General features: G+C 48.6%; 1 long non-coding RNA gene across 1 annotated transcript; it reads left to right on the forward strand.

The window, feature by feature from the left end:
• Positions 1-7,262: 7,262 nt before the first annotated feature.
• On the forward strand, positions 7,263-24,326 carry LOC144135383 (uncharacterized). The gene is made up of 5 exons (XR_013315489.1): positions 7,263-7,399; positions 7,870-8,006; positions 8,074-8,165; positions 8,703-8,789; positions 24,116-24,326. It is a non-coding gene; the product is annotated as an uncharacterized LOC144135383 (long non-coding RNA).
• The last annotated feature ends 229 nt before the right edge of the window (positions 24,327-24,555 follow it).

The raw sequence follows: 24,555 nt of genomic DNA on the forward strand, positions 1-24,555 counted from the left end.
GTGTGAGCCAGATGGTCCGGCAGTTCCTACATGCTGCCTTACCTTTCCCATCATGGAAAGCTCGGTGTTCCGCGCCTTCGTGAGTGCAGTGGCGTGCTAGGTGGATTTGGTCAGGATTTCGTCGGTTGAGGTGGCACGGATCTAGAAGATGCCCGAAAAGGACAGGTTAGACTTCTGTCCAAGCGTGGCAAGAGACGTGATATAGTCGTTCAAGCGAAGATCGCTACCCCTCCCGTTCATGTCGAAGCGGCTACGCATGCCCTCCCAGGTGGGAGGGGTCACGTCAGCCACCACGATCATCAGACAAAATAGGCACCTGAGTCCAGTATCAACTGTTATTAATCTGAGTCAATATGACGCAATCTAGGCGTAGTTCACTGCATTCAAAGCGGATGCCGACATGCACCTGAGTCCAGTATCAACTGTTATTAATCTGAGTCAATATGACGCAATCTAGGCGTAGTTCACTGCATTCAAAGCGGATGCCGACATGCTGAGTTGGCGACGTCCGGTCGCGGTAACAACAATCTACAGCTCTGTTCTAGTGCCGATTTGGAAGAGGTGCTGGTGTATTGGTGTCTTACAAAGAGACAGCTAGATGGCAGGCTGATGTCACAATCTGTCGTTAGTGACTGTTCGTTCCGTGTTGAGTCCGCGATCAAAGTTTAGTGCAGCGGGAGGCTCGTTCTCAAAAACGGCGGCGGTGCCAACATGCACATCCTCCCGCCTCGCCTGATTGGCTGCGGGACTTCCTACTTTGTCCGCGTAACGACACGCGTCTGCTTCTGGCACGTTATTGGGTACCGGTGGAAATTGCGAGTATCTGATAGACCTGCGCACGAGTATTAGAATGACGGTCTCTCTTATCAAAAGCTCGTGCAGTGACGATGGGAACTGCTGCTGACGAACGATAATAGAGGGATACGGTCACCCGTTGGGTGAACCGGTCGAGAATCACATTATTTTAGCCAGTGAGAATTAACCTTATGGACTGACTGAGAGACTGGAGAAACAGCTTTTGCAGGATGGGCGGCTGTCATTCTTGAGCAGCTGCGTCGACCGGTAGTGTTCGCATACGATAAAGCACTGTGTGGGGCAATTACCGCCGAGTTCTTTCTGCGAAATGAGCTCCTGCAGTCTGCACTGTTCCAAATCCTCTAAGCTCTTCACGACTGGGCTCTTCAGCTTGTGGCAGGGGTTTATGCGTTCGGTGTTTCTTTTTACTGCGACATCATAAGCTGCAGCTAGAATTGAGCCCCTACATTGCTGAATAGAAGCAATGAATATCTCGGCCAGAAGATCGAGACCTTCCTCTGTGCTAGGACAACAGGATGTTGATTCGACACATTCTGCACTTGGTCGGGCATGGCTGATAGAATTGACCAGGTCACAAATCTGTGGGGGTAGCTTGGTAATAATAATAATAATTGGTTATTTGGGGAAAAGAAATGGCGCAGTATCTGTCTCATATGTCGTTGGACACCTGAACCGCGCCGTAAGGGAAGGGATAAAGGAGGGAGTGAAAGCAGAAAGGGAGAAAGAGGTGCCGTAGTGGAGGGCTCCGGAATAATTTCGACCACCTGGGGATCTTTAACGTGCACTGACATCGCAAAGAACACGGGCGCCGTAGCGTTTTTCCTCCATAAAAACGCAGCCGCCGCGGTCGGGTTCGAACCCGGGAACACCGGATCAGTAGTCCAGCGCCCTAAACACTGAGCCACCGCGGTGTGTGGGGTAGCTTGGTAAGAGTCAGTGGCGAAGAGCCGACATCTGTTGAGCACACGAAAATTTAGAACAGGTAGCGTTTGTTATCGAAAGAAACACGCGCAGGAGAGAACAAAAGGGAAAGCAAGAGAGAGGTAAAGCTAAGCTTCTGGTTAACTTGTGCTCTAGCGGGTCGGGAAGGAGAGGCCTGTACCTCTTGCCTCGATTCTCGTGGAGTCGCACACAAAAGCGTAGTATGCAAATCCGGAGCAAGGCGTAGAGGCCCTCCACATAGCCCACGGCCAACATATCGTTCTGCGTTACTTTCGCCCATTGTCAATAAAAAGCAGGAAGAATGAATATTAGACTTTTCACTTCTGGTTATGGAAACGCGGCCAACGTTGCAGCATATTCCTCTTCGCACTTTCGCTGCGAAAATACTAGAGTGAAGACAACATTGCGAACGCAAATGCTACACACAGGCCAGTGGTAGTGCGGGCAGCGGCCAACGGGGTCGGCGGGAGAGCCAGGCCGGAACCAACCGAGATAAGTTGCTGGGGCAAAAAGAACGATAGTTATCCAGTAGCTTGGGATTTCATAGCCAACTAAAAAGTGGATAAACTACGGCTGTAGCAGCGGCGGGCGCGGCGATCGGCGAAAGTGACGAGTAGAGCGGTGAAGGTTACCTGTGGCCACGACGGAACAATTCTGCAATACGTAGCTTTCATTTTCTCTTTATAATGCATTCCTATCGACAGAATTCCTGACACGTATTGAACGCCGCAGCACTGTACCATTGTGGGCGCTGCTTGATGGAGATTTTGTTCTCTCCAGTTCCTCTGCTGGGTGGTGGTGGTGATGGAAAAAAATTTTTTTTATGCTCAAAAACAGAGTTTGGGAGTCAGAAGACCCTGCTACATTGTTTGTCACTTTAGTCCGGGACACCGCACGACCAGACCTCGTCTCGCGCCCCCTTTACCAGAGCCCTTTGGGACACGAGTGTGGAACCGCACGTAATCCGGGTCTAGCAGGTGCAGTCGATGTTCCATTGTGTCCGTTGCTGCTTCTCGTTCAGAGCAGATACATATGACAGTGAACAACTCCGTTTGTCTCGACTTCCATGGGTTGCGGTTTCGCGCTTGCCACGACCATGCCTGGAGTCTACATTTCGCCTCCGACATATTTACGATTGTACACCGGACCACCTGGGGCAAAGCTCCCGCTTGCGCCTTCCCGTGACTGTGCCTGATTGACAGTATTGCACCTCGGCTGGAAACACATATCTTGTCTTGAGCGCAGTCTGTATCCGAGTAACATCTTCGATGGTGAGCACCTGCAGCGTAGAAGCGTGTTTCTGTAACTGCACAATATGCTTACCAGTGCCTTCGGTAGATCGCCTCCGGAGCACCTTTTAAGGTCATCGTTCATGCTTTGTGCCACCCTTCTTTCGAACAAACCGTCATTTTGTGTGTGATACGACGGCGTTCGAAGGTATGTCATGCCGTTCCGCTCGAACGTGCAGCAGAATTCCCAAACAGTAAAAGGCGTCGCATTATAACCCGCCGCGGTGGCTCAGTAGTCAAGACGCTCGTCTACTGAGCCGAAGTACCCGTGTTCGAACCCGACCGCAGCGGCCGCGTTTCGATGGAGGCGAAACGCAAAAGGCGCCCGTGTGCTGTGCGATGTCAGTGCCCGTTAAAGATCCCCAGGTGGTCGAAATTAATCCCGGGACCTCCACTACGCCAACTCGTTCTTCCTTTCTTCTTTCATTTCTTTTTTTTTTGTCCTTTTCCTTACGGCGCGGTTCGGGTGTACACCAAGATATAAAGCATAGTTACTGCGTCATTTCCTTTCCTGAAAACCAATTTTCATTTTTAATTTGCCGTTATCAGAGATAATTGTGTGGCGCCGACCAAACCTACTGAAAATCGTGCGAAGGACCTCGGCTGTAGTGCGCTTCTTTGCTTGGTGCAGGGACGATACACACTGACAATCCGGTATCAACGTTCATTAATAGCTTGATTCCATTCCAGGCGTCCATGTCTAAACGGTGACACCAACAGTTAATCCACCGCTACAAACCATAGCTGGGCTGCACAATCTTTGCTATTGCTATCTGCGTTCGCTGTTACGTTCAGCGATCGGTTTTGCGCCTTGGGGCACTTTGGCCTCAAGTGTGCCACAACTGTAACAGTGCCAAGGACTCATTGAGCACGTGGTATTTTCATCACCGCTCTTTCCACAACGCTTGTACATGTTGTCACTCGCGTTCCAGTACGCGACGCAGTGGCGTCTTAAACAGCATTACATCAGTAGAGCCTGCTCCGTGGCTTACCTTCTCGGAATCAAGCTCAGCATTCTGTGACGCTAACGCAATTGTGTCTGCTTCCGCTAGTGTTAGATGCTTTTTTTACAGCAACTGTTTTTGCAGGTCCTTCGAGCGCATGCAACATACGACGCGGTCCCTGAACATCATGTCCAGGATTGTTGCAAAGTTGTATTTCTGAAGAATGCGTCGGATTTCGACAGTGAAAGCCTGCACAGGCTCCCCTTCCAGCCGTTTCCGGTCAATGAACTTGTAGCTGTCGGTAATAAGGTGTAGGGTCATAGTACTTGTTTTATTAAACCGCTACTACTGACTGATAGCTCATCGAGTTTGGCTTCTTTGTGGCAACATGTTCCGAAAATTATCAATGGTTTTCGAAAGTAGTGCAGTGCCAAGCAGGGTGCTTTTCTTTTACATTGTCAGTTACTTGGTTATCTTCAAAATGCGCATCGACTTTTACCAGGTACGACAGGCGCTTACATTTGCTGTCGCCAAACTCTGGTAGATGTTAGACCATGGTTGCAGGAAGGTCCGAGGCCTGATTGTTGTCGGCAGACGCTTGTTTTAGGTGAACCCTCGTCGCCACTGTTACATACCTGCTCGTTACAGTACAGACGGCGGTTAACGGGACGGTGGCGGAGCCGGGTCAGACCCAACCGAGAGGAATGACTATGGAAAAGGAACGTGGTTTATTCGGTGGCTTGGGATTCCTTAGCCAACTAAAAAGGAGCGGAAAAAAGGAAGGCTGCCACGTAGGCGGGCGTTGCACTATACACCTAGGCGGTCGTTACGGAACACGTGGCCATGATGAAGCAGTTCTGCAGTTCGTAGCAGCAAATAAACGATATTATTTCTTTCTGGGGCGCTATGATATTCTACAATGCAAATTTCAGTAGCAGGCGTTCAGTGTAACATACCTTAATATTATATTGAACGTTGCAAGAGGAGTCGCTCGGCTCTTTCACCTGCATCGAAAAACGTCAAGTTGCACTTGCCCCAATTAGTCATATCACAGAACCCAGTGGTTATTCGCAGTAACAACCAGTGCTTGCAGGAGACGCCGGCGTCATAAGGAATGTGGCCCTAAGGTCGGCCGATCGACCGTGCCATGAGTCGGCACTAGGCGCTGGCGCCAACAGGTACCAAGATTGTCGGTACAAAATCAAGCCATGATTATTCATTCACTCTACACAGTTGTTTACTAGGCCTGTGTTCCTCTTCGAAGGCAAAAGAATCGGAAATCCGAAAGCTTGTGTCCGTACCACTTTAAGCTCAATATTTGCAATGCTTCAAAAGTTTAGTGCACAAGCTTTTGCTGTTTCGACAGCAAAAAATGGCTCTCCAGCGGCGCCTATGATACCCATACTTTCATGGCGTGCAGTTTATCACAACAGAAACGTGTGAGCCTAATTGGCCTTGCGATAAATATGTAGCTTCGTTTGGTTCTATTCGAGTTGGCTGGCACAGGCACTCCACACGTTGCAACAGCGATCCCCGAAGACCATCTTAGTGCCCCATGTACTGCAAACCTTCGGCTTGCTAAACTTATTCTTTCCAAGACTCGTTCTTTTGGCTTTTGTCGCGAGCTACCTGCCTACTATTCAGGTAAAGAAATCGCACTGCTTGGACACAAAGCGGGTCAACTGAAGGTCCAAATTTATATATAACTCCCTTTTCAGGTGTTTTTTCTCTGAAATTCAACTCCCTGCCTTTTCACTGCGCCGTTTCGTTCGTACATCCCGAAAAAAATTTTAATCTCATATGATTACTGAACGCTCCTCATATTGTTTGTTCCCCGTACAGTAACACCCCGCCAGAAGCCTAAGTGATTATTACGTATTGTTGATGAGTTTTTGTCCTAACCAAAATAGGTTCTATAAATTTAAACTTTATCAGCAAAAAAAAAAGAACTAAAGAGGTGGATTTATGTATTCACTGCCGGAATTTGTGAAGGTGTTTCATGACGACTTGCTTCTTAGAAGTAATTTTTAATTATTCATTTACAGTACATCGTCATGCATGTCACTTGCAAGGTATGCATATAAGCAGACCTAATTTTTGCTATTACAACAAGGAAAAAAATAAGGTACCAATTTTTTAACTACTTGGTACTTGAGAGGGGTTGTGTTACCCTCTTTGAAAGCAAAGCCTGCGAGATGGCCTGGCTTCAGCGACTCTATCGTCATCGCCTTCCTGTTTCATAATTACGACGATACCTCCTGCGCACTCAAACAAATCTCGCGACGTGAGTCCTTTTTCATGTTATGTTCCCTTCTGCTGCTTGCTGTAATTTGGTTGCTTCCCTGTGCAGTGTATTCTAGACTCGTGTCAAGAACTGCAAGAAGAATGATTACAGCTCTATTACTATGTAATAAAGTTGTTTTTGGCAAATCTACGCGGGAAGAAGTTTTATTAAGTGCCTTTAAGGATGCATACTTTTAAGGTAAGTGCTCTAAAAAAAATAAAAACATCCGTTTGTGTCGTCAAGCTCATGTCATTAAATTTAACAGGAGATCAAAACTACGCTGTGCTTAGTGGGTTTACAACGCTGCAGTTTGTTGCTGAACGAGCTGAGCGAATGTAAGCTGTACGAAAAGAAGTCACGATATATGCGTACGGCATGGCAAAATCTTTCCAGAAACCTTTTTGTGTTTCAAAACTAGGATGAGGACCGATACTGTCCAAGCAAATGTGCCAACAGCAACGCAGGCATTGCGTACTGTAGCAGCTTCCTGGACTCGGGACTAGCTTTCAGACAACAGGTCAGGTACATCGAGATTTACGATGCCATTTAGACAGTTTCAAGCCTGGGGCAAGTGTTGGCCTGAGCACTTTATATTTGGAGTGCCCTTTTAAATAGATTATGCTGCTCACATGTTGGCAAGTGCAAACTGCGCATTATTTGAGTCGACTGTCTTCTTTTGCTTTCTGCCACCCCTTCTGTACCTTCTAGCTGCTTTCTCTTCTATGGTAGGTAAAGATGTACTTGAAGGAGGTCGTCGTCATTTTGTTTTCATCGACCTTTTGATGTGTTTTGAAAGAGGCAAATGGGATCTGTTAAATACACTTTTTATTTTATCATATTAGTGATATACGACCCAGCATGGCTAGCAAATCATTAACAAAATCTCCGCCACGCACGCAGAACTTAAATATCAGCGCGCACATTCCAGCTTCGTGAATTGTTTAAGAACCGGCTTCTATATAAATCAAGCTGGCACAATATTAAATTGAGTGAGCTCAGTTCATATGACCGGAGCTATGGCTGTATCGCAATATTTGCAGGTGGTTTTTCTTATCATTTTTTTCCCGTTCATAAGACCAAGCACGGAACAGGAAGAATTGTACAGGCACGACGACATATACAAGGTGCAGCTTCCTCTGTTTTGTGCGCGAATGTGCGGCATGCTTATGAATGCAATAACTTATTAACCGCGACCATATATCCTTCGTTTTTATTCTCCATTAAGCTCCTCCTATGATCTCGGCGAGAGAAATTATATTCGGTCTTTAAATTGTGCGGAGCGAAGATATACTCAGAATCGGCCTGCCCGTACTCAGTCGCTTTTTTTAGTTTCGTCTAAATACTCAGCAGATTCACATAGCCGTTGCTTGTAGCAATGCCTTTAGAAAAAGAACGCGGTAGCCGTTGGCATTTAGATACTACGTTCACAACGGGTGCTAAGACTCCGGCAGAAAAAAATCTAGCCATTGCAAACAGAATTTCGGGTATTTTGATTACGGTGTAAATGCGCACTAAATGGTTTCAACTATGTTTTTACACACTAAAATCCCCCATTTTGAGATCTCGATATAACCGCAATTTTTTCAAATTCCAGTTTATGAACGTCAGTCGAAAGTTGTGGGTTTATAATACAACAGAGAAGCAGGATGTTGGCGATACCATATGCAGATATGACGTCAAGTTCAACATAACCGAAGAAAAAATTTTCTTTCGCAGATTTAGCAACCGCAGGTGAGCTTCTTGCCTGTTTTGAAAGTGATTGGTTTTATTGATTGTTGACACTTATTCTTTCCTTAAGCTCCTGGAAGCCGGAACTAATGAGAGGTGATTTTGTTAATGCTAATGCAACGGCAGACAAGCTCTACAATGCTATTTTTCTTTACGATGCAAGTAAGTAGAAATATTTGTTTTTCTGGATGGAGTTAATTTTTCAAATAACAATTTTCACCCGTTAAGACTGCACTCCTTCCGAATGATACAGCTTGGCAATGTATTGGGCCCGCGTAAGGTAACAAAGAAAACCATTAGCATTGAAATATACTAAGAGGTTTCGCTGAGGCCGACCCGTAAATGGCAGGAGTATGCATGCTTGTTTCCAAAAATCGTAATAGTGCATGGGGAAATGTGGCCAGACTCTAAAATTTGCATGTCCCTACTAAATGGCACCCATTGGAGTGAGAGCTGGCAGCGGAGGCCCAAACTACAGCACTCTATCTATTTGTGTCACCACTGCCACCTGGAATGCACATGGTTTGGTTGGGTGCCTTGTCCTAGCGGCCGCGTTTTTATACAAGCAATAAACGTCGGCGTTCACAGGTGGCATAGCAGAATTGGGCTCTCAATTTCTCGGATCAGCCGAAAAGAATGTGTTCACACGGGATGCTTCACTTTGTCTTCGGTCAATTAAAGCCCTGTTTTCTTAAACAGATGGCAAGCCGCTGGGCATTGAAGCAGTAGAATATGCAAGTAAAGCCTATTATTGCGCCGTTTTCACCGTCATCCCGTTCAAATCAGGTATGTACCACAAATATTATTCAAGAAGTCATTAAGTCAATATTTAATACGCGAGAAGTTCTGAAATGGACCGCTGGTTTGATAATTTGCAGCCGAAAAGAAAACAGACACATATATAAGCACTGACAAGGGTTGAGACACCACGCTTAATAAAATTTATTTACATTGCATTGAGATGATTTCTTACCACTGTAAAATGCCCTAACTGAGCCTGTGCTGAGGAGTCTACTAATAGATGCGGAACCAGCGTATAACCTAGGCTCAAAAGCGACACAAGCTGACATGATAGGAATTGTAAGACTACGTTGTTGCATTCAAGGAGCTCAAAATGGGACCACATGATGACAAATGCGTAACGTTACCCACTTTATGGTCACAGTGGGCATAATGCAGGCATTCGTATCACTAAATGGCAAAAACATAAATTCGGCTACTGCTCTAATTGTTCGCAGGATATATTTGAGAAAAAAACGAAACTTCCTTGCCTTTACAGAATTTGTAAGTTATAAGGACAGCTAAAATGGCTGATTCAGTGTACCAAATTTAAGACTCAAAAGCAATAGACTGCACCACAGGCACTAGGCATCGCATCCAAATTCCGCTGCTTAGGAGCGAATTACACCCGCTGCTCATACCAAGGCCGTAGTTCAGAAGGTCTTCAAGTGATTTAAATGTTTATATTTCCCTGACCTTCCCTACCGACGACTCTTTTGAAACGGACCGATCAGCACACAAAATGTCCCTGGTAAAGCCCGCAATATCACGCTGATGTGGCGCACAGCCATATTCTCACAAGCATGCTATGCCAGTAGGTCAGTATTGCCACCTATGCTAGTAAGACGTTTGCTACTGCCCTCAGTCACCCCTGATGAAGGAGCCGAGCAGGCTTCGAAACGTTGGGTTCGAAGTTAAAGTTTTTTTGGTTGGAGATGTGCCGTTTATTATAAGTATTTCGACCCCCTGCAAAGTATCTGGACACCAGCTGCTATAATAATAGATGAATTAATCCCCTGGCTTCAGTCCCCAGCGGCTCAGCAGCAACTAACTGACCAAGGCACATTTCGAAGTTGTGACGCTGCTGCGGGTACTTAGTATCTGACTCCAAACGAGGCATGACAGCAAGCTCAACCCAGCAGCGTTTAGCTAGACCCCTAACCAAAAGGGCCAGTCTTCCAGTGTTTGTTCTAGAAACTAACAGGTACTATATTGGAAGTCATAGGGCTTAGTGAGGCTAGGAGGACAGACATAGCATATAATATGCAAAACGCAGAAACGTACTATGCTGTCATCGTTTACCTTTTGGGTTTCGGGATTCTTGATCACTAAATCTATAGCTGACACCGACGAGGAGTTCCATGGCGTTGATAAGATGGTGGCTGCTATTATAATGAAGCTAATACGACCTACTAACTGAAGGTGTTAGAAGCTATATACTTATATCCAATCATACTGAAGTGACAGTCAAAATGCTTTCTCAGTCGTCATTGAGTAAGTAAAAACACAGCACGCTGTACTGACGCGCGACTTTAGTGCCAAGGCAGACAGAGGCTGCCAGGGGCCAACCAAAGCTGGACTACAGCGTATGTTCTAGGAACAGAAAGGAGGGGGGGGGGGGGTTATTTAGCAGAGTTCTCAATACTGACTAGTTTACGCATCATGAACAGCTTCTTGCGCAAAACGGAAGTTGTCTTGGAAGAGCCCGCACGGTGAAGTAAAAATGAGAGTTCACACTGTGCGCTCATCGCTACCACAGGACGGTTGATTCCAGTTCGCACAGATTTGAATAGGGAGCAAATGAAACTAGTCACCAAGAAAATGATGAATGAGTTCGCAGTTAATGAGAAATTGCGTAAATGCAGGATCTATCCTCTTAAAGCAAAAGTGATGACCTTGCAGTTTAGGATATGAATGAAAAATGTCAGATATATAAAAATTCTATATTCCAGAATGCGGAATACAAATGCATATAAGGTAGCTAGAAAAGATGCCCGAAACGAAACGAAAGATCTGCCAAGAAATACCAATGTGTGAAAGCCTCTAACCCCATCGATAGTACACAGTCGGAAGAAGTGCCAAAGCCAATTAATAAGCGTAAAGAAAACGTCTTAAGACCTCATTTTATGGATAGGATCGAGCAGCGTCCAAATGGATGTAGCGCAAAAGCTGTTGAGCGGTGTTGGGAATGAACTGTAATTACCTATAAGATTACATATGTTTAGGACAGTTAAAACTGCTGAACAATTGTACGCAGGCGTCCACAATAACCGAAATAATTATGATGCTAATGACAAAGGCAGTGGCGTGGAGGATTTAGACATCTCACAAGTAACGAATGGGAAAGTATTAACTTCTTTGTAAGCAATACAATGTGTAGAAGTGGCAGCTGAGGATCAGGTAGCTTGATTTTTTGAAGCACGTTCAGGTCATTGTGCTAGAAAACATCATTGTCGTTTTTGCCTAGTGACGGACGGCCGCGACCAAACCTGAATCATGCAAGAACGGTAACATCACCTTAATCCGTTAGAAACGAGACGTCAAGGACTATAAAAACTAATAACCGATCCGTCTGCGGCCGTTGTTTGTAACGTATTTTTATGGAACCGTCCAAAATAAATATTTAGTCTTCAGCAATCCAAAGGGCCACACCGACATTCCGGAATGTTGCTTGACAACAGGCCATGCTCACAGCATCAATCAGATCAATGAGAAATGCCCAAAATATCCCTCTAGTGTCTTTTAGGGACGGGGAGAAAGCGGTTGACTCGGACGAAACCTCCGAATTTATGCAGACATAATGTAATGACGTTGCCAAATATACATATGAGAAGGTACCAGAAAATACGTACATCAGATGCTCAGCAACCACAGTCGTAGCCTTTTAAAAACGCATCGTCCTTTAAACTACGTTTATCATTTTATGTATCCTTGTAGGGCTTACTGTGCTTTAGTGATTAAATGACGGTCTCAAAGGTTCACTGTGAAATCAGGAAACTAAATAGAAAGTTCACATAGTATACGAGCCGTTCCCCCGCCGGCAACAATAGTGCCACATCTTTCTTATGTCACAGGTGTAATGTAGTTTGTGTTTAAAGGTTGTGAAAGAGAACAAACAACGTCACTAACTCTTAACAGCGGAGGTCCATTTTGCCGACAGCATTCTTTTAGAAAAGATAGGTCATTGAGGTAATCTTCATGTATTAAATGTACGTTGTGTAGGTGCTGAGACAATTCGGGAAAAAATATATTTCACAATGTTAATCGTTCCGAAATTTATGGTTGCATTATTTTAAGCACAGACTTTCTACTCGTAAGAGTTTACCTTCTTTATATGCACATTGGTGCTAAATTTCTTAACTGGGACGAATATTATGGCGATAACTTTAAGGCTCAGTTCAGGCGAAACATGGCGCCTGCGTTGTGTCCAGAAACCCATCTCACGCGTGGATGCCGAAAGAGGACTTTTGACGTGAAATGATGTCCGCTGCATGTCTCAAGCGACTCAGAATTATAACGTAATTGATTTTACATAAGTTCAATAGATTACACCGGGATTCGATACCACGACTCTTCCGTCTACAGCTTGGCGTACTACCGGCGAGGCTACGCACTTTCCTTTAAAATTATGATTTTTGTTGCAGTGATGCAGCGTACCCTAATAGTAATATGGCATAGGTAGAAGCAGGGTTTTATAAGTATGAGATGTCGTGTTCCACGCTAAGTGGTATCTTACGAGTTGATGCTATAAATATGTGTGTAATTAGAGAAGTTCTAATTCTGGAAATAGTAATTCAGCCAGTAGCCAAGTGCATGTATGTGCCTTATATCCTTCTTGCTCGAAGTGGCATATTGCGGCGCCCACCAGAAATCCCTCGCAATCTGATGAACGACGCTGCCCAACAGATGGCGCGAGCAAAATAAAGTATTCTCTGAGCAGAACCTCCGTCGGGGTGACATGCTGCTATTGTTGCAAATGGGTCGCAAGCCCCAAGGGTAGCGTTGGCCTGGTGGCCTGGGGCACAGCTGGAAACATCCGAAGGTCCTGGCAAAGGATGAGTCGACTGCCAACAGAACAACTTGTTTATTCTAGCATCGCAAAAGAGCAGCCGGTCAGGGCGACCACGTTACTCGACGGAAGAAATCGAAGCCTCTCTTTGGCGTCCGGGGCAGCTGCCTTTATACCCTCGGAGTCGAGGGCAAGAAGGAACGGCTCGGGATGAGGCGCACGAGACGGCGACGCACGGACATGTTGAGACGTGACGTGACGCGTCCGCCGGGCCGGCGCCGGTCAGACCTCCTCGCCTCCCAGTTGGGGAGCTCCTCTCCCCGGCTGCCGCGCTTTGACAAGCGTGGGCAGAAACATGCACACACACACACGCGCACACACGAAGACACGTGGCATTGAAACCTGCCTGGACGCGCTTCGCGGGACGCGTTGCGGCAGCGCTGAACGGGCAAAAATGACCGCCACTTTGGACGAAGCCCCAGCGTCCGTTGCATCCGCGCCGGCTATACCGCGCGTCGTAGGCGAAACGTAACAGACCGCCCCGCCGGGAGAAGGAGATCCCGATGGTCAGGGGACTGCATCCGCTGCCCGGAGGGATGTCGCTCTTTTTTTTTTATTCGAGAAGTGTGCCATGAGGCATAAGTTGAAAAAGGAAAGGGGGGAAGGAATGCACGGGATTGAAAGTTAAAAGAAGGAGTGAAGAACCGTTGCGCTGAGGTAGTCGCAGAGGTTGTTAATGAAACGGTTGTCCATTGTCAACTTCACGAAGTCACTTTCGCGGTTCCACCGCAGGCCCACCTCCCTGAGCAGCCGTTTTCTGATAGCAGCCGTCGCTGGGCACGTCCACAACAAGTGCCGCACATCACATATGTCCGGTGCAGCGCCACAGTGAGGGCACCTGTCAGGTAGTGGCAGATCTTTGGCACGCCACCGATGACGGACAGATGGTGTCAGAGCCGCCCCTGCCCGAATACGGCGCACGGATACCTCCTCCTGCCGAGTAAGACTACGGGGGAGAGGGTGCGAACACGGAGGAATTAGAGCGCGTGTTCGCTGGCGCAGAACTTTGGAATCGGAAACGTGGGACAGGAACGGATCTGGGGGAAGAGGGGAAGGTGGCGGATCGTCTAATGTATGAAGATGAGTCATAGCATCCGCTTGAATGTTATGTGGATCCTGGGCATGGCCGCGAATCCAGTGTATGCGCACAGGACATGGATACTTTGCGCAGAGCACATGAATAGATTGTGAAATCTGGAACGTTCGTCGAACAGCCTTCAGCTGTTTAAGGGCGGCGCGGGAGTCGGTGTAAATGTGAACTGTATTGAATGTTGGAACGAGCGGAAGGGAAGCAATGGCATTGTAAATGGCTTGAAGTTCCAATGCCAGGGGAGTGCACGTATCCGCAGTATAAGTTGCGCGAGAGTTGAGATGCGGATGAGATGGACTATACACAGCAGTAACTCCCCTCTCTGCAGAATGAGATGCATCCGTGTATAATATGCACCCTTCAGGCAGATACGCTGCTGATACCGACGGGGAAACAGTGGGGCGATTGTCAGTGAGCTGGCAATAGGACCACGGTGGAAGTGTCTTTAAACGATGAAGTTTGAGAGACTGTTTTCGAGCTCTATTTGCCACCCGTTGGTCGATGATTTCACTGAGTGTATTAAGTTGGGCGAACTCCTGTAGCACAGGTATGGGTGTTAAACGAGGCAAATATGTTATGACGCGCATAGCCTCACGATTGATAGCTTCAAGGGAGTCCCACTGTCTGCGGGTGAGACGTTGAAATTGAGCCTGATATACTATCCGTGGCTGAAGCATAGAGCGCACAAGCTGGCGGGCCGTATGAGCACGTGCGCCACCAGAGCGCATAGCTATGCGACGAATCAGACCTAGAGTAGCGTGAGCCGATTTACGGGTGGCTGTCAGCGACGGGGTGCCAGTCCCAGATGTATGGAGGAGAAGACCAAGAATACGAACAGTTTCTACCTGAGGAATCAGAGAATTATGTACCGTAAAATTTAAAGGGGGAGCTTTCCGTAAGGCGGCTTTATTTCAATTCGAATGAAACATGATTTAGTAGGAGAGAGTGTTAGACCCAGAGGTGGGAGGCGAGATGTCAATACATCCAGCGCGTGTTGAAGGACCGACTGATGAATAGACGCATCTGGATGACAGCACCACAAGGTGATATCATCGGCATATGCAAGCACGCTGATAGAAGGGATGGTCTCTAGGGCTCGAACAAGAGGAATTAAAGCCACATTAAATAATGTGGGGGCGAGAACGGAGCCCTGCGGCACTCCTCTATTGGAAGTGAAATTACCAACGGGCTTTCCGTGGACACGCACGCTGAAGGTTCGATTTGCTAAAAAGGTGTGAATGGAGAGGAGGAACCGGTGAGGGAGACCAAGAGTTTGAAGGGAGGCAAGAATGGCAGAGTGAAGGATGTTATCATATGCCTTTGTTATGTCTGTAGCGATTACGGTTCGTACAAGGTGACTCTGTGGAGAGTGGTCAAGCACGTCAGCAGCCAAAGTAGCAAGGCCGTCCTCCGTTCCAATTTGTGGGCGGAAACCAATTTGGGAATCTGGGTAACAATCATGGGATTCCAGCCACCATGATAAGCATGCGGCTAGAATGTTTTCATAAAGCTTGCAGATGGTAGGGGTAAGGAAAATTGGACGAAGGGCCGAGAGAGATACTGGAGGCTGACCTGACTTGGGGATTGGAACCACAATAGAATGCTTCCAGTCTCCCGGCATGACGCCAGAAAGCCACACTTCGTTATAAGTATCAAGTAGGGTTTCCAAAGCCCTCCCTTCCAAGTTACGGAATAAAGAGTTAGGTATGCCGTCGTGCCCGGGAGTAGTAGTAGTTTTTAAACGGTCAATGGAGGCCAGCAGCTCTGAAATGGTGAGGTCAGAAGTAATCCCATCGGGGGGCTCTGTTACCGATAAGTCAGGTGGAGACGTAGCGGTGCAGTCATGGTTTGGAAAAAATTGACGGGCCGCTTGTTGTGCAATTGTGTCCTCATCCACATTTAGCGCGAGGCGAATGCTCTCTGTGTAATCTGCAACCTGAGAAGGGCGCTCCATGGCGTGAAACACTCTCCAAAGATGTCGATTGCCCTGCGTAGAGGACAGGCGGGCACACCATGCAGCCCAGCTTTGCCTGCCTAGCCGCTTTGCATAGCGCCGCGCCCGTGCGGTAGCGCGGTGAAGAGTAGGAAGAGCCGAAGGGTCATCGGGGTGACGAGTAGCGTAAAGATCCGCCTGGCGACGAAGAGCCCACAGATTCAAGAGATGTATGTCCGGGTTTGGGTCGTCTTCATTTACAGTAGTGGTAATAGTGTGAGTAGCGAGAACAGCAGATAGAGTAGACAATGCTGAAGAGGGGTTGAATGTAGATAAATGATTGTCTGCGCGTACAGAATCCCATGATGTTATTCGTACTGTGCGGCGTATTTTCCGTAGACGCGTAGGCGTGAGGGAGATAAAAATAGGGCTGTGATCGCTACCCCAAGTATCAGAATCAACAGCCCAACGAGGGTTACCGGGGCCTAACCACCAAGTCAAATCAGGTGAATACGGGTCACCTCGTGGGCGGGTAGAAGTATTCGGGTGGTTTAAAAGTTGAAAGGAATGATCTGAAAAGCTCCCTTGGATGTGTGAACCCCTTGAAAAATCCGATGGGTAACCCCACGCAGTGTGTGCGCCGTTGAAGTCACCACCAACTAGAATAGGGATACCCGAGTTGGTAGAACGTAGAAAACGAACCCATCCCAGATTGGGAGATGCGGAGCCAGGACGACTATAAAAAGAAACTAGAATAAGGGGTGTGCGTGCAGGTTTTACGAGAAGGGCGACAACCTCTTGACGTGTGTTGCACCACCGTGAAAGGTCGAGCGGTGTGTGCGGAACTGAACTGTGAATATAAATTGCAGATTTACCTGGGCTGAGGGAGGAGGTGGTGCAACGGCGATCAGGGATAGATGGTGAATGGTATGCGCAGAAACCTGAGAGGCGTGGGAGTGCATTATGCTCTTGCAGTAGGAACGCCCATGCCCTCAGCTTTCCGTCACGAAGGCGGATGTTCACTTCAGAGGCCTTATTAGCGAAACCTCGACAGTTCCACTGCACCACCACCGATGATGATGCGCTATCCATGACGAGGCCGAAGAGCTTCCACGATGAGGGATGTCACCTGCTTCATCAGCGCTAATATCTTGTCCACTGTCGGGGTAGTCACGGCTAACAGGTGGTCGGCACCTGATTGTGGGCCAGTGCTTACCCTAGGTGATTCCTCTGATGATTGCTCCCGAGTTATGAGAATTCTTCGAGAGGATTGAGAACGACGCTGTTCCCGGCGCTGGGTGAGTTCGTCTAGTCGGCGGCGAGCCTCCGCGATTGCATTGTCTAAAGCTGTGTCTTCATCTGTGGTATCCACATGTGATGGATGCACTGGACGTTTGGGCGTACCATTTGATCCGGGAAGGTGAGCCGCTTGTGCATATGTACGCTGGCGAGGAGACGTATGGTGAGCAGCAGGCTCAGATAAAGGAAGTTCAGGAAAGTCGTTGTCGTCACATGCGAGAGCTGCAAAGCGATTACTTGTAGGAACATCCATTTTTGCAGGCGACTTGTGAAACTTCTTCGCTTGCTTCTTCTTTGGACAAGCGGGGGAGCGAATGTCATGGTCCGGCGATTTGCACAGGACACAATGAGCTGTTGGTTCAGTCATGTCGGCCACAGCTGCTGGATTAGGGCAGGTATTTTGCATATGTCCTTCTTTGTGGCAGTGATAGCAAAAAATACGACGAGGTCGGAAGGGCTGTGGTTGGACGATCGCACCGTAGTAGGTAAGGTACTTCGGGAGAGTCAACGGGCCTTGCAGGATGAGCAGGTATGAGCCCCGGCGACCCATAGGCCGTGCTTGCAGTACAACATGAGTTGAGCAGCGAATATTTGCGTGCACCTCCTCGGGAGGGCTCGTGCTGTCGACATGATAAACCATGCAGCGTAGTGTGTCAGGACCAGATGCAAAATATATTTGCACCGGGACATGCTTGCTGTCATCCAGGGGGATCCGCGTAACTGCGCAAAGTTTCTGGGCGTCCATCAAGGATGACAAGTTTACCGTGATGGTGTTCGATGGGCGATGGACGACAAACCCGCAGTAGTTCGTAGAGCCAAGGGCATGGTCAATTGTGGCTTGAACATTCCGGGCAGGGATGGCAGTCATATCAAAGCGCAATGTAGGCTTGATGGTAACGCGGAACGAGTTCGCAGCAGGCGGAAGAGAGCCTTGACTCACGGCAGGCATCTGTGGAGGAGGCTCAGACGCTGGTGACGGCCCTTGGTGGGAATACAGAACTGGCGCGACGGGCACAGTTTCTTGAGGGAGTGCCACGGGCACGGAGGCGGTATAGCAGTCCATGTCACAGGCCAAAGTCGTACCATCGGAAGACGGCGCAGGCTGGAGGCCCAGAGGCGCTGACGATTGCGTGGACGTGGAGGCTGCGTCAGGTGGCAACACAGCGGATCCGCGTAGCCGTCGTCGACAATGCAGAATCCATGCAGACGCGTAGCGCGGCCTCGCTCGGCAGCGCCGAGCTAAGCCTAGCTTGCCCCTGAGGGTTCCGGTTGGGTTTTCTCACTTGAGAATGCGCCCGCCGTGCCGGGAATTTCTCCGCAGGGGCGTCGTCAGCATTCGGTCTCACGGAGGGCACTGTCCGACCCACGCCACACACGAGAAGACAGCGAAAAGCGAAAACACAGACCTAGAAGCAGACACGTATGCACCCACTAGGTCTTCGTCTTCTTCATCTCGGGATGTCGCTCGATGATGCTCGTAATCGAAATCGGTCGTCCCTCGGCGTTGCTTGAGCGCAGCGCACAGAGAAGGCCTCGTTCTCAGGTTCAGGTTCACACAGGACACTGCAAAGTGACTTCGGGAGAGTTGCCATTTTTGTTCTCGTTCCCAGCAAGCGTTAGAACTACGCCGAAACGCAACTGCTCAGTCAGCAAGCACGACACAACCCTCACTAAGCTCTGCCAGGCTCTTTCCCATTTTATACTACCGCCTAGTTCCTTACAGTAGTCAAGCAGCACTCAGAACGCGTCCAAAAATGGGAAAATTGCACTAAAAAGCACGTCATCACTTTGAAACACTAAACAAAAGCAATATGTTAAACATCCTGCCTCAGGAAAAAAACATCAGTAACAACTTTGAGGCGGATTCCTACGTTAGGGGCCTCGACTTAAGCCATCGGCGTTACCGTTGAGACTCCCCTTTTTGTAACGCACCTCAAAGGAATATTGTTGCAAAGCGAGGCTCCAGCGCAGGAGGCGGCCATTTTTGGGAGAGATGGTCTGCAGCCATTGGAGAGGGCAGTGATCCGTCTCAATGATAAACCTCGAACCGGCTAGGTAGCATGACAATTTCTGAACCGCCCACACGAGACACGCACACTCTTTCTCGGTGGCGCTGTACGCCTGCTCACGACAGGTCAGCTTACGACTAGCATACAGGACGGGGTGTTCCACTTCTCCATTTTCCCGTTGGCACAGTACAACGCCCATGCCTCGCTCACTAGCATCGCACTGAACAACGAACCCTTTTGTGCAGTCTGGCGATAGTAGCACAGGCTGGCTTGTTAGGGCGCTCTTTAGGGCGCTAAAAGCTCTTTCCTTTGTCTCGCCCCAGACGACTGTTTGGGGCTCTGTTTTTCTTAGAGCATCCGTCAGGGGAGCCGCGATATCGGAGTACCTGGGGATGTACCTCTGATAGTAATCAAGGCGGAAAGCTGGGCTAGTTGGTGTTTCATCATCATGGTGTTTCATTATGAAGCGCTCGTCCTGTCTACTTCTTTGTCTGTGTCTCTGTTATATGCGCTAGTCTTTTAATTCACTCTGATAGTAGCCGGCGACACCTAAGAACGACCGAATATCGGTCTTCGTGCGCGGTTGCGGGAAGTCTCGCACAGCGGCCACCTTTATTTCAGAGGGGCGGCGACGACCCTGTCCAATCACGTGACCGAGGTAGACAACCTCGGCCTGTGCTAATTGGCACTTGGGAGGCTTGACTGTCAAGCCCGCTTCGCGCAGGCGGGTTCGCACTGCCCGCAAGTGTGCCATATGCTCAGACCAGGATGCGGAGAATATCGCTACGTCGTCTAAATACGGTAAAGCGAATTCTTCCTGTCCCCGCAACACTTTGTCCATGAGGCTTGAAAAGAAGTATGGCGCGTTCTTCAAACCAAAACTCAAAACTTTAGGACGGAATGTTCCCATTGGTGAAATGAACGCCGCATACCTACTAGCCTCTTCTGTAAGTGGAACCTGCCAATAGTACTCTTGCAAGAGACGGTCCTTAGTCTTCTTAACTCCTAGGTGTCCGGACCACGAACCGCCATGCGACAAGCGCAACAGATCCTGACGGTACACTGAGGCACGATCAGCTGATCGAACTCCACTCCCCTGCGGTCTAGATACTTCCGATATAGGACCCCACCTCTTTGCACAAAACGAGCATTTTTCTTGGCGATACCTTCCTCTACATTGCAGCGCATGTTTTCTAGGCTGCCATTCTTTTTTTGCTCGGCTATCAAAGCCGACCGGCTGACTTTTAGCAACCTATTAAGTCCATCTGACGTAGGCGCGATGAGCAAATCTGCAGAGTGCTCTTCTAACTTTCCCGTGTCGGGCGTTTCCTCTCCAGTACCTGGTGCCTTCAACGCTACAGGCTCAATTTTATTCAGTTCGGACGTGCTCTGAATATCAGCTTGCTGCGCCTCGGACCCTTTCTCATTGTTCGACAACGTCGGCCCCGCAACTACCGCCTTTGCAGCGAGCTCCCGAACTCTCGATCTGGTTAAGGCCTGAACGCTAGCCTCACCAAACAAAAGCCCCTTCTCGCGCAGGAGGTGATCGGACCTGTTCGAAAATAGGTACGGGTACTGGGGGGGGGGGGGGGGGGGCAGCATAGATGACACTGCGGCCTCCGTCTCAATTGCTCCGAAAGGTCCTTCAATAAGCACTTTTGCTACGGCCAGACACACGCTATGAGCTTCCACGGCTTGCTTGATCCATGCGCACTCGCCCGTGAACATATCGGGTTCTACGTAAGAGGGGTGAACTACATCCATTGTAGCTGCGGAATCACGAAGCACTCGGCACTCTTTCCCGTTCACGAGGAAGTCTCGCATGTAAGGCTCGAGAAGCTTCATGTTCTCGTCAGTGCTGCATAATGACAAAAAAACGACTTTTGTTTTTGTTTCTGGACACTGCGCCGAAAAGTGACCCGGCTTCTGGCACGTATAACACACGCGCGCTTGCCTCGCCTCGAACCGCTTTCTGCGTTCGGCTTCGGCTGCCGCCGTCTCCTTACGTTCGGTCGGACTGCTTTCACTCGCATCCGCACTACGTGTGTCCCCCCTTGCTCTCATGGGTGTGAACTTCGGCCTCTCAGACTTGGAGCCAAATTCACCCTTTTGACCGTCCTTAGCTCCGCGAGCCCGACGCGTCACAAACTCCTCGGCTAGCTCGGCGGCTTTAGCCACTGTACTAACGTCTGGCCTATCCAAGACCCAGTACCGCACGTTCTCAGGTAACCGACTATAAAACTGTTCCAGCCCGAAACACTGCAGAATTTTCTCATGGTCACCAAACGCTTTCTCTTCTTTGAGCCAATCCTGCATGTTTGACATAAGCCTGTAGGCAAACTCTGTATATGACTCACTTCTGCCTTTTTCATTTTCCCGAAAATTCCGACGGAACACCTCCGTTGACAGCCTGTACTTTTTTAGCAGATTCGATTTCACTTGGTCGAAATCCTCTGCCTCCTCTCTCTTCAAGCGAGCGACTACGTCGGCCGCCTCGCCGGGTAACAAAGTGAGCAAGCGCTGTGGCCACGTTTCCCGAGAGAACCCCTGCTTCTCGCACGTTCGCTCAAAGTTAACCAGGAACAAACCAATGTCCTCTCCAAGCTTAAACGGCCGCATCAGGTCAGTCATTTTGAACGATACTCGTTCTCCTGCACCGTGTGCCTGACTTCCATTACGAGCGCGTTCCATCTCTAACTCGAGACGCTTCATTTCCAAAGCGTGTTGACGGTCGCGCTCTTCTTTATCTTTTTGTTCTTTACGTTCGCGCTCGTCTTTCTCTTTTTGCTCTTTACGTTCGCGCTCGTCTTTCTCTTTTTGCTCTTTACGTTCGCGCTCCTGTCTTTTTGCCCTCTCCTCAATGGTCTCAAGGCATTCCGACAGCTCGTCATCCTCAGCCTCCAACTCAAGAATAGCCCTTAGCAGTTCTGGTTTTCTGAGTTTGAGACATCCAGACCCAACTCTATTGCAAGCTCCAGCAATTTCGGTTTGCGCAACGACTTCAAATCCATGGCTGCTCCGAATGTTGCTTTCTCTACTGCCTACTATTGTCTTGCCGCAAACTAACCCGGCAGCAACGACAACCACAATTACCAGCTCTGTTTCTGACACTGACAAAAGCCTGGCAAAACTCAGAAGAAGAAAGTCCCGCACTCATCAAACCTCGCAGCCAAGAATTCAGCGCAGTCGTTCCGCTGCAGGCAACCAGTCATCACACAGGGCTCGTTGCACTGCTCCCGGATGGTCGTTGTGCTGCTCAGCATACAGTCGACCGCATATCTTCGCTGCTGGCCTCCGTTGTCGCGATCTCACCGCTGGCAACCAGTTGTTGCAAATGGGTCGCAAGCCCCAAGGGTAGCGTTGGCCTGGCGGCCTGGGGCACAGCTGGAAACATCCGAAGGACCTGGCAAAGGATGAGTCGACTGCCAACAGAACAACTTGTTTATTCTAGCATCGCAAAAGAGCAGCCGGTCAGGGCGACCACGTCACTCGACGGAAGAAATCGAAGGCTCTCTTTGGCGTCCAGGTCAGCTGCCTTTATACCCTCGGAGTCGAGGGCAAGAAGGAACGGCTCGGGATGAGGCGCACGAGACGGCGACGCACGGACATGTTGAGACGTGACGTGACGCGTCCGCCGGGCCGGCGCCGGTCAGACCTCCTCGCCTCCCAGTTGGGGAGCTCCTCTCCCCGGCTGCCGCGCTTTGACAAGCGTGGGCACCAACATGCACACACACACACGCACACACGAAGGCACGTGGCATTGAAGCCTGCCTGGACGCGCTTCGCGGGAGGCGTTGCGGCAGCACTGAACGGGCAAAAATGACCGCCACTTTGAACGAAGCCCCGGCGTCCGTTGCATCCGCGCCGGCTATACCGCGCGTCGTAGGCGAAACGTAACACTATGCAGCCATGTGATTGTATGTGTAATGTATTGATTACTAATAATGGCCTGTGTGTATATAGAAGCAACATTATGAGCGTAAACCTCAGCATGAAAAAGTTCTAAGACAGTAATATGGGACCTGTGGTGCGACAAATGCGTGAATTCCAACAAAGAACAGTGTGTGAAGAGAAATCGCTAAAGGGAGCCATTGAGCCCTTTAAGGCGGAGCTTAAGTGTCTTAATTATTTTTACACGTAGAAGTTGCATTTGTTGTTTTTCGATTTTAAGTAGTATCAAAACATAAACAACGAGCCACGCTGTTCTGATCCGGTGCTCAGTAATTAGACAAAACAGGAAATTATTTCAGAGCTAGAATTTAGGCCGAACGGAATATTGAGCAACGTAATTTAGTGCTCTCTTCGATGGCCTGACAACTCCACCTTTTATGAAAGTGATATGTTCCGAGATGAACAACAAGCACGAAATGAGAATGTGATAATCAAGCACTGCATTCGCTGCTATATACACTGCAGCGATTCCTGGACTAGATGCGTAAATGCACCCGTAATTTTGCGAAAGAGCAGGCGGACTCTACCAGCATAGATAAGGCGACGTATGGTAAAGTTTCCATTGGATGGAGACGAAACACCTTAAGAGTAAGGTTAAATAGGAAGCGAAACAGGACACAGAGAAAGAAATACACCCATATTCCGTGCATGGGTGTGCTACTACTACTACCATTACTACAGGATTGCTTGGTTCACCGCAACATGCACCTTACTCAACATGCACCTGCATATAGCAGACAGGCCTCCCGTCACCTTACCGTGCTGAAACCAGTGTTACAACACTGCAAGGTGTAAAATTGTCCTGTCGTGAAAGAACCACCTTACACAAGTATTCGCATAGGAAATTGAGGTGTGCTGTATTGAAAAGTGATTATTGTCATTATGTTTATATAGCAACCTATAACTATCATCCGCACTAGTAACGAAATGCTAATATTTTATCTTATAGACTTGGTTTTTTTTTCTCTCCTCCCCATTTAGGCGCACCAGCTATCCGCGAACTCCGAGTCAGTGAGAACATAATAAAGAAGAGGGGTCCTGGCAAAGCATGCCGTAAAAATTTTGACCAACTCCTCCGAGCTGTTAACAAAACTGCCAAGGCTCAATATTCATCGGCTTGCCTTGAGGAGCCTCAATCTGGACGCTTATAATTTTCTTTTGTGCATAATAAACACACTTCTAAGCTACAGCAAAGGAGCGACGTGGTGGTACTATCAATGTGAATTCCTCCTGAACTTATTTTATACTATATTCAATATAACTGTGTGCTATTTATTCGGAGTAGAACATCTACAGCACTCTTCGATGCATGAATGCGAAAGACAACAACCGATTCCAAGAAAACAGCGCGTATATTGTCAACCAATCTGCAAGCAGATTTGTGCAACCGCGGCGTTTCGCCAACTACCCGCGCAGTTCAA

This window comes from Amblyomma americanum, chromosome 5 (genome assembly GCF_052857255.1).
Source record: "Amblyomma americanum isolate KBUSLIRL-KWMA chromosome 5, ASM5285725v1, whole genome shotgun sequence".
Lineage (NCBI taxonomy): Eukaryota > Metazoa > Arthropoda > Arachnida > Ixodida > Ixodidae > Amblyomma > Amblyomma americanum.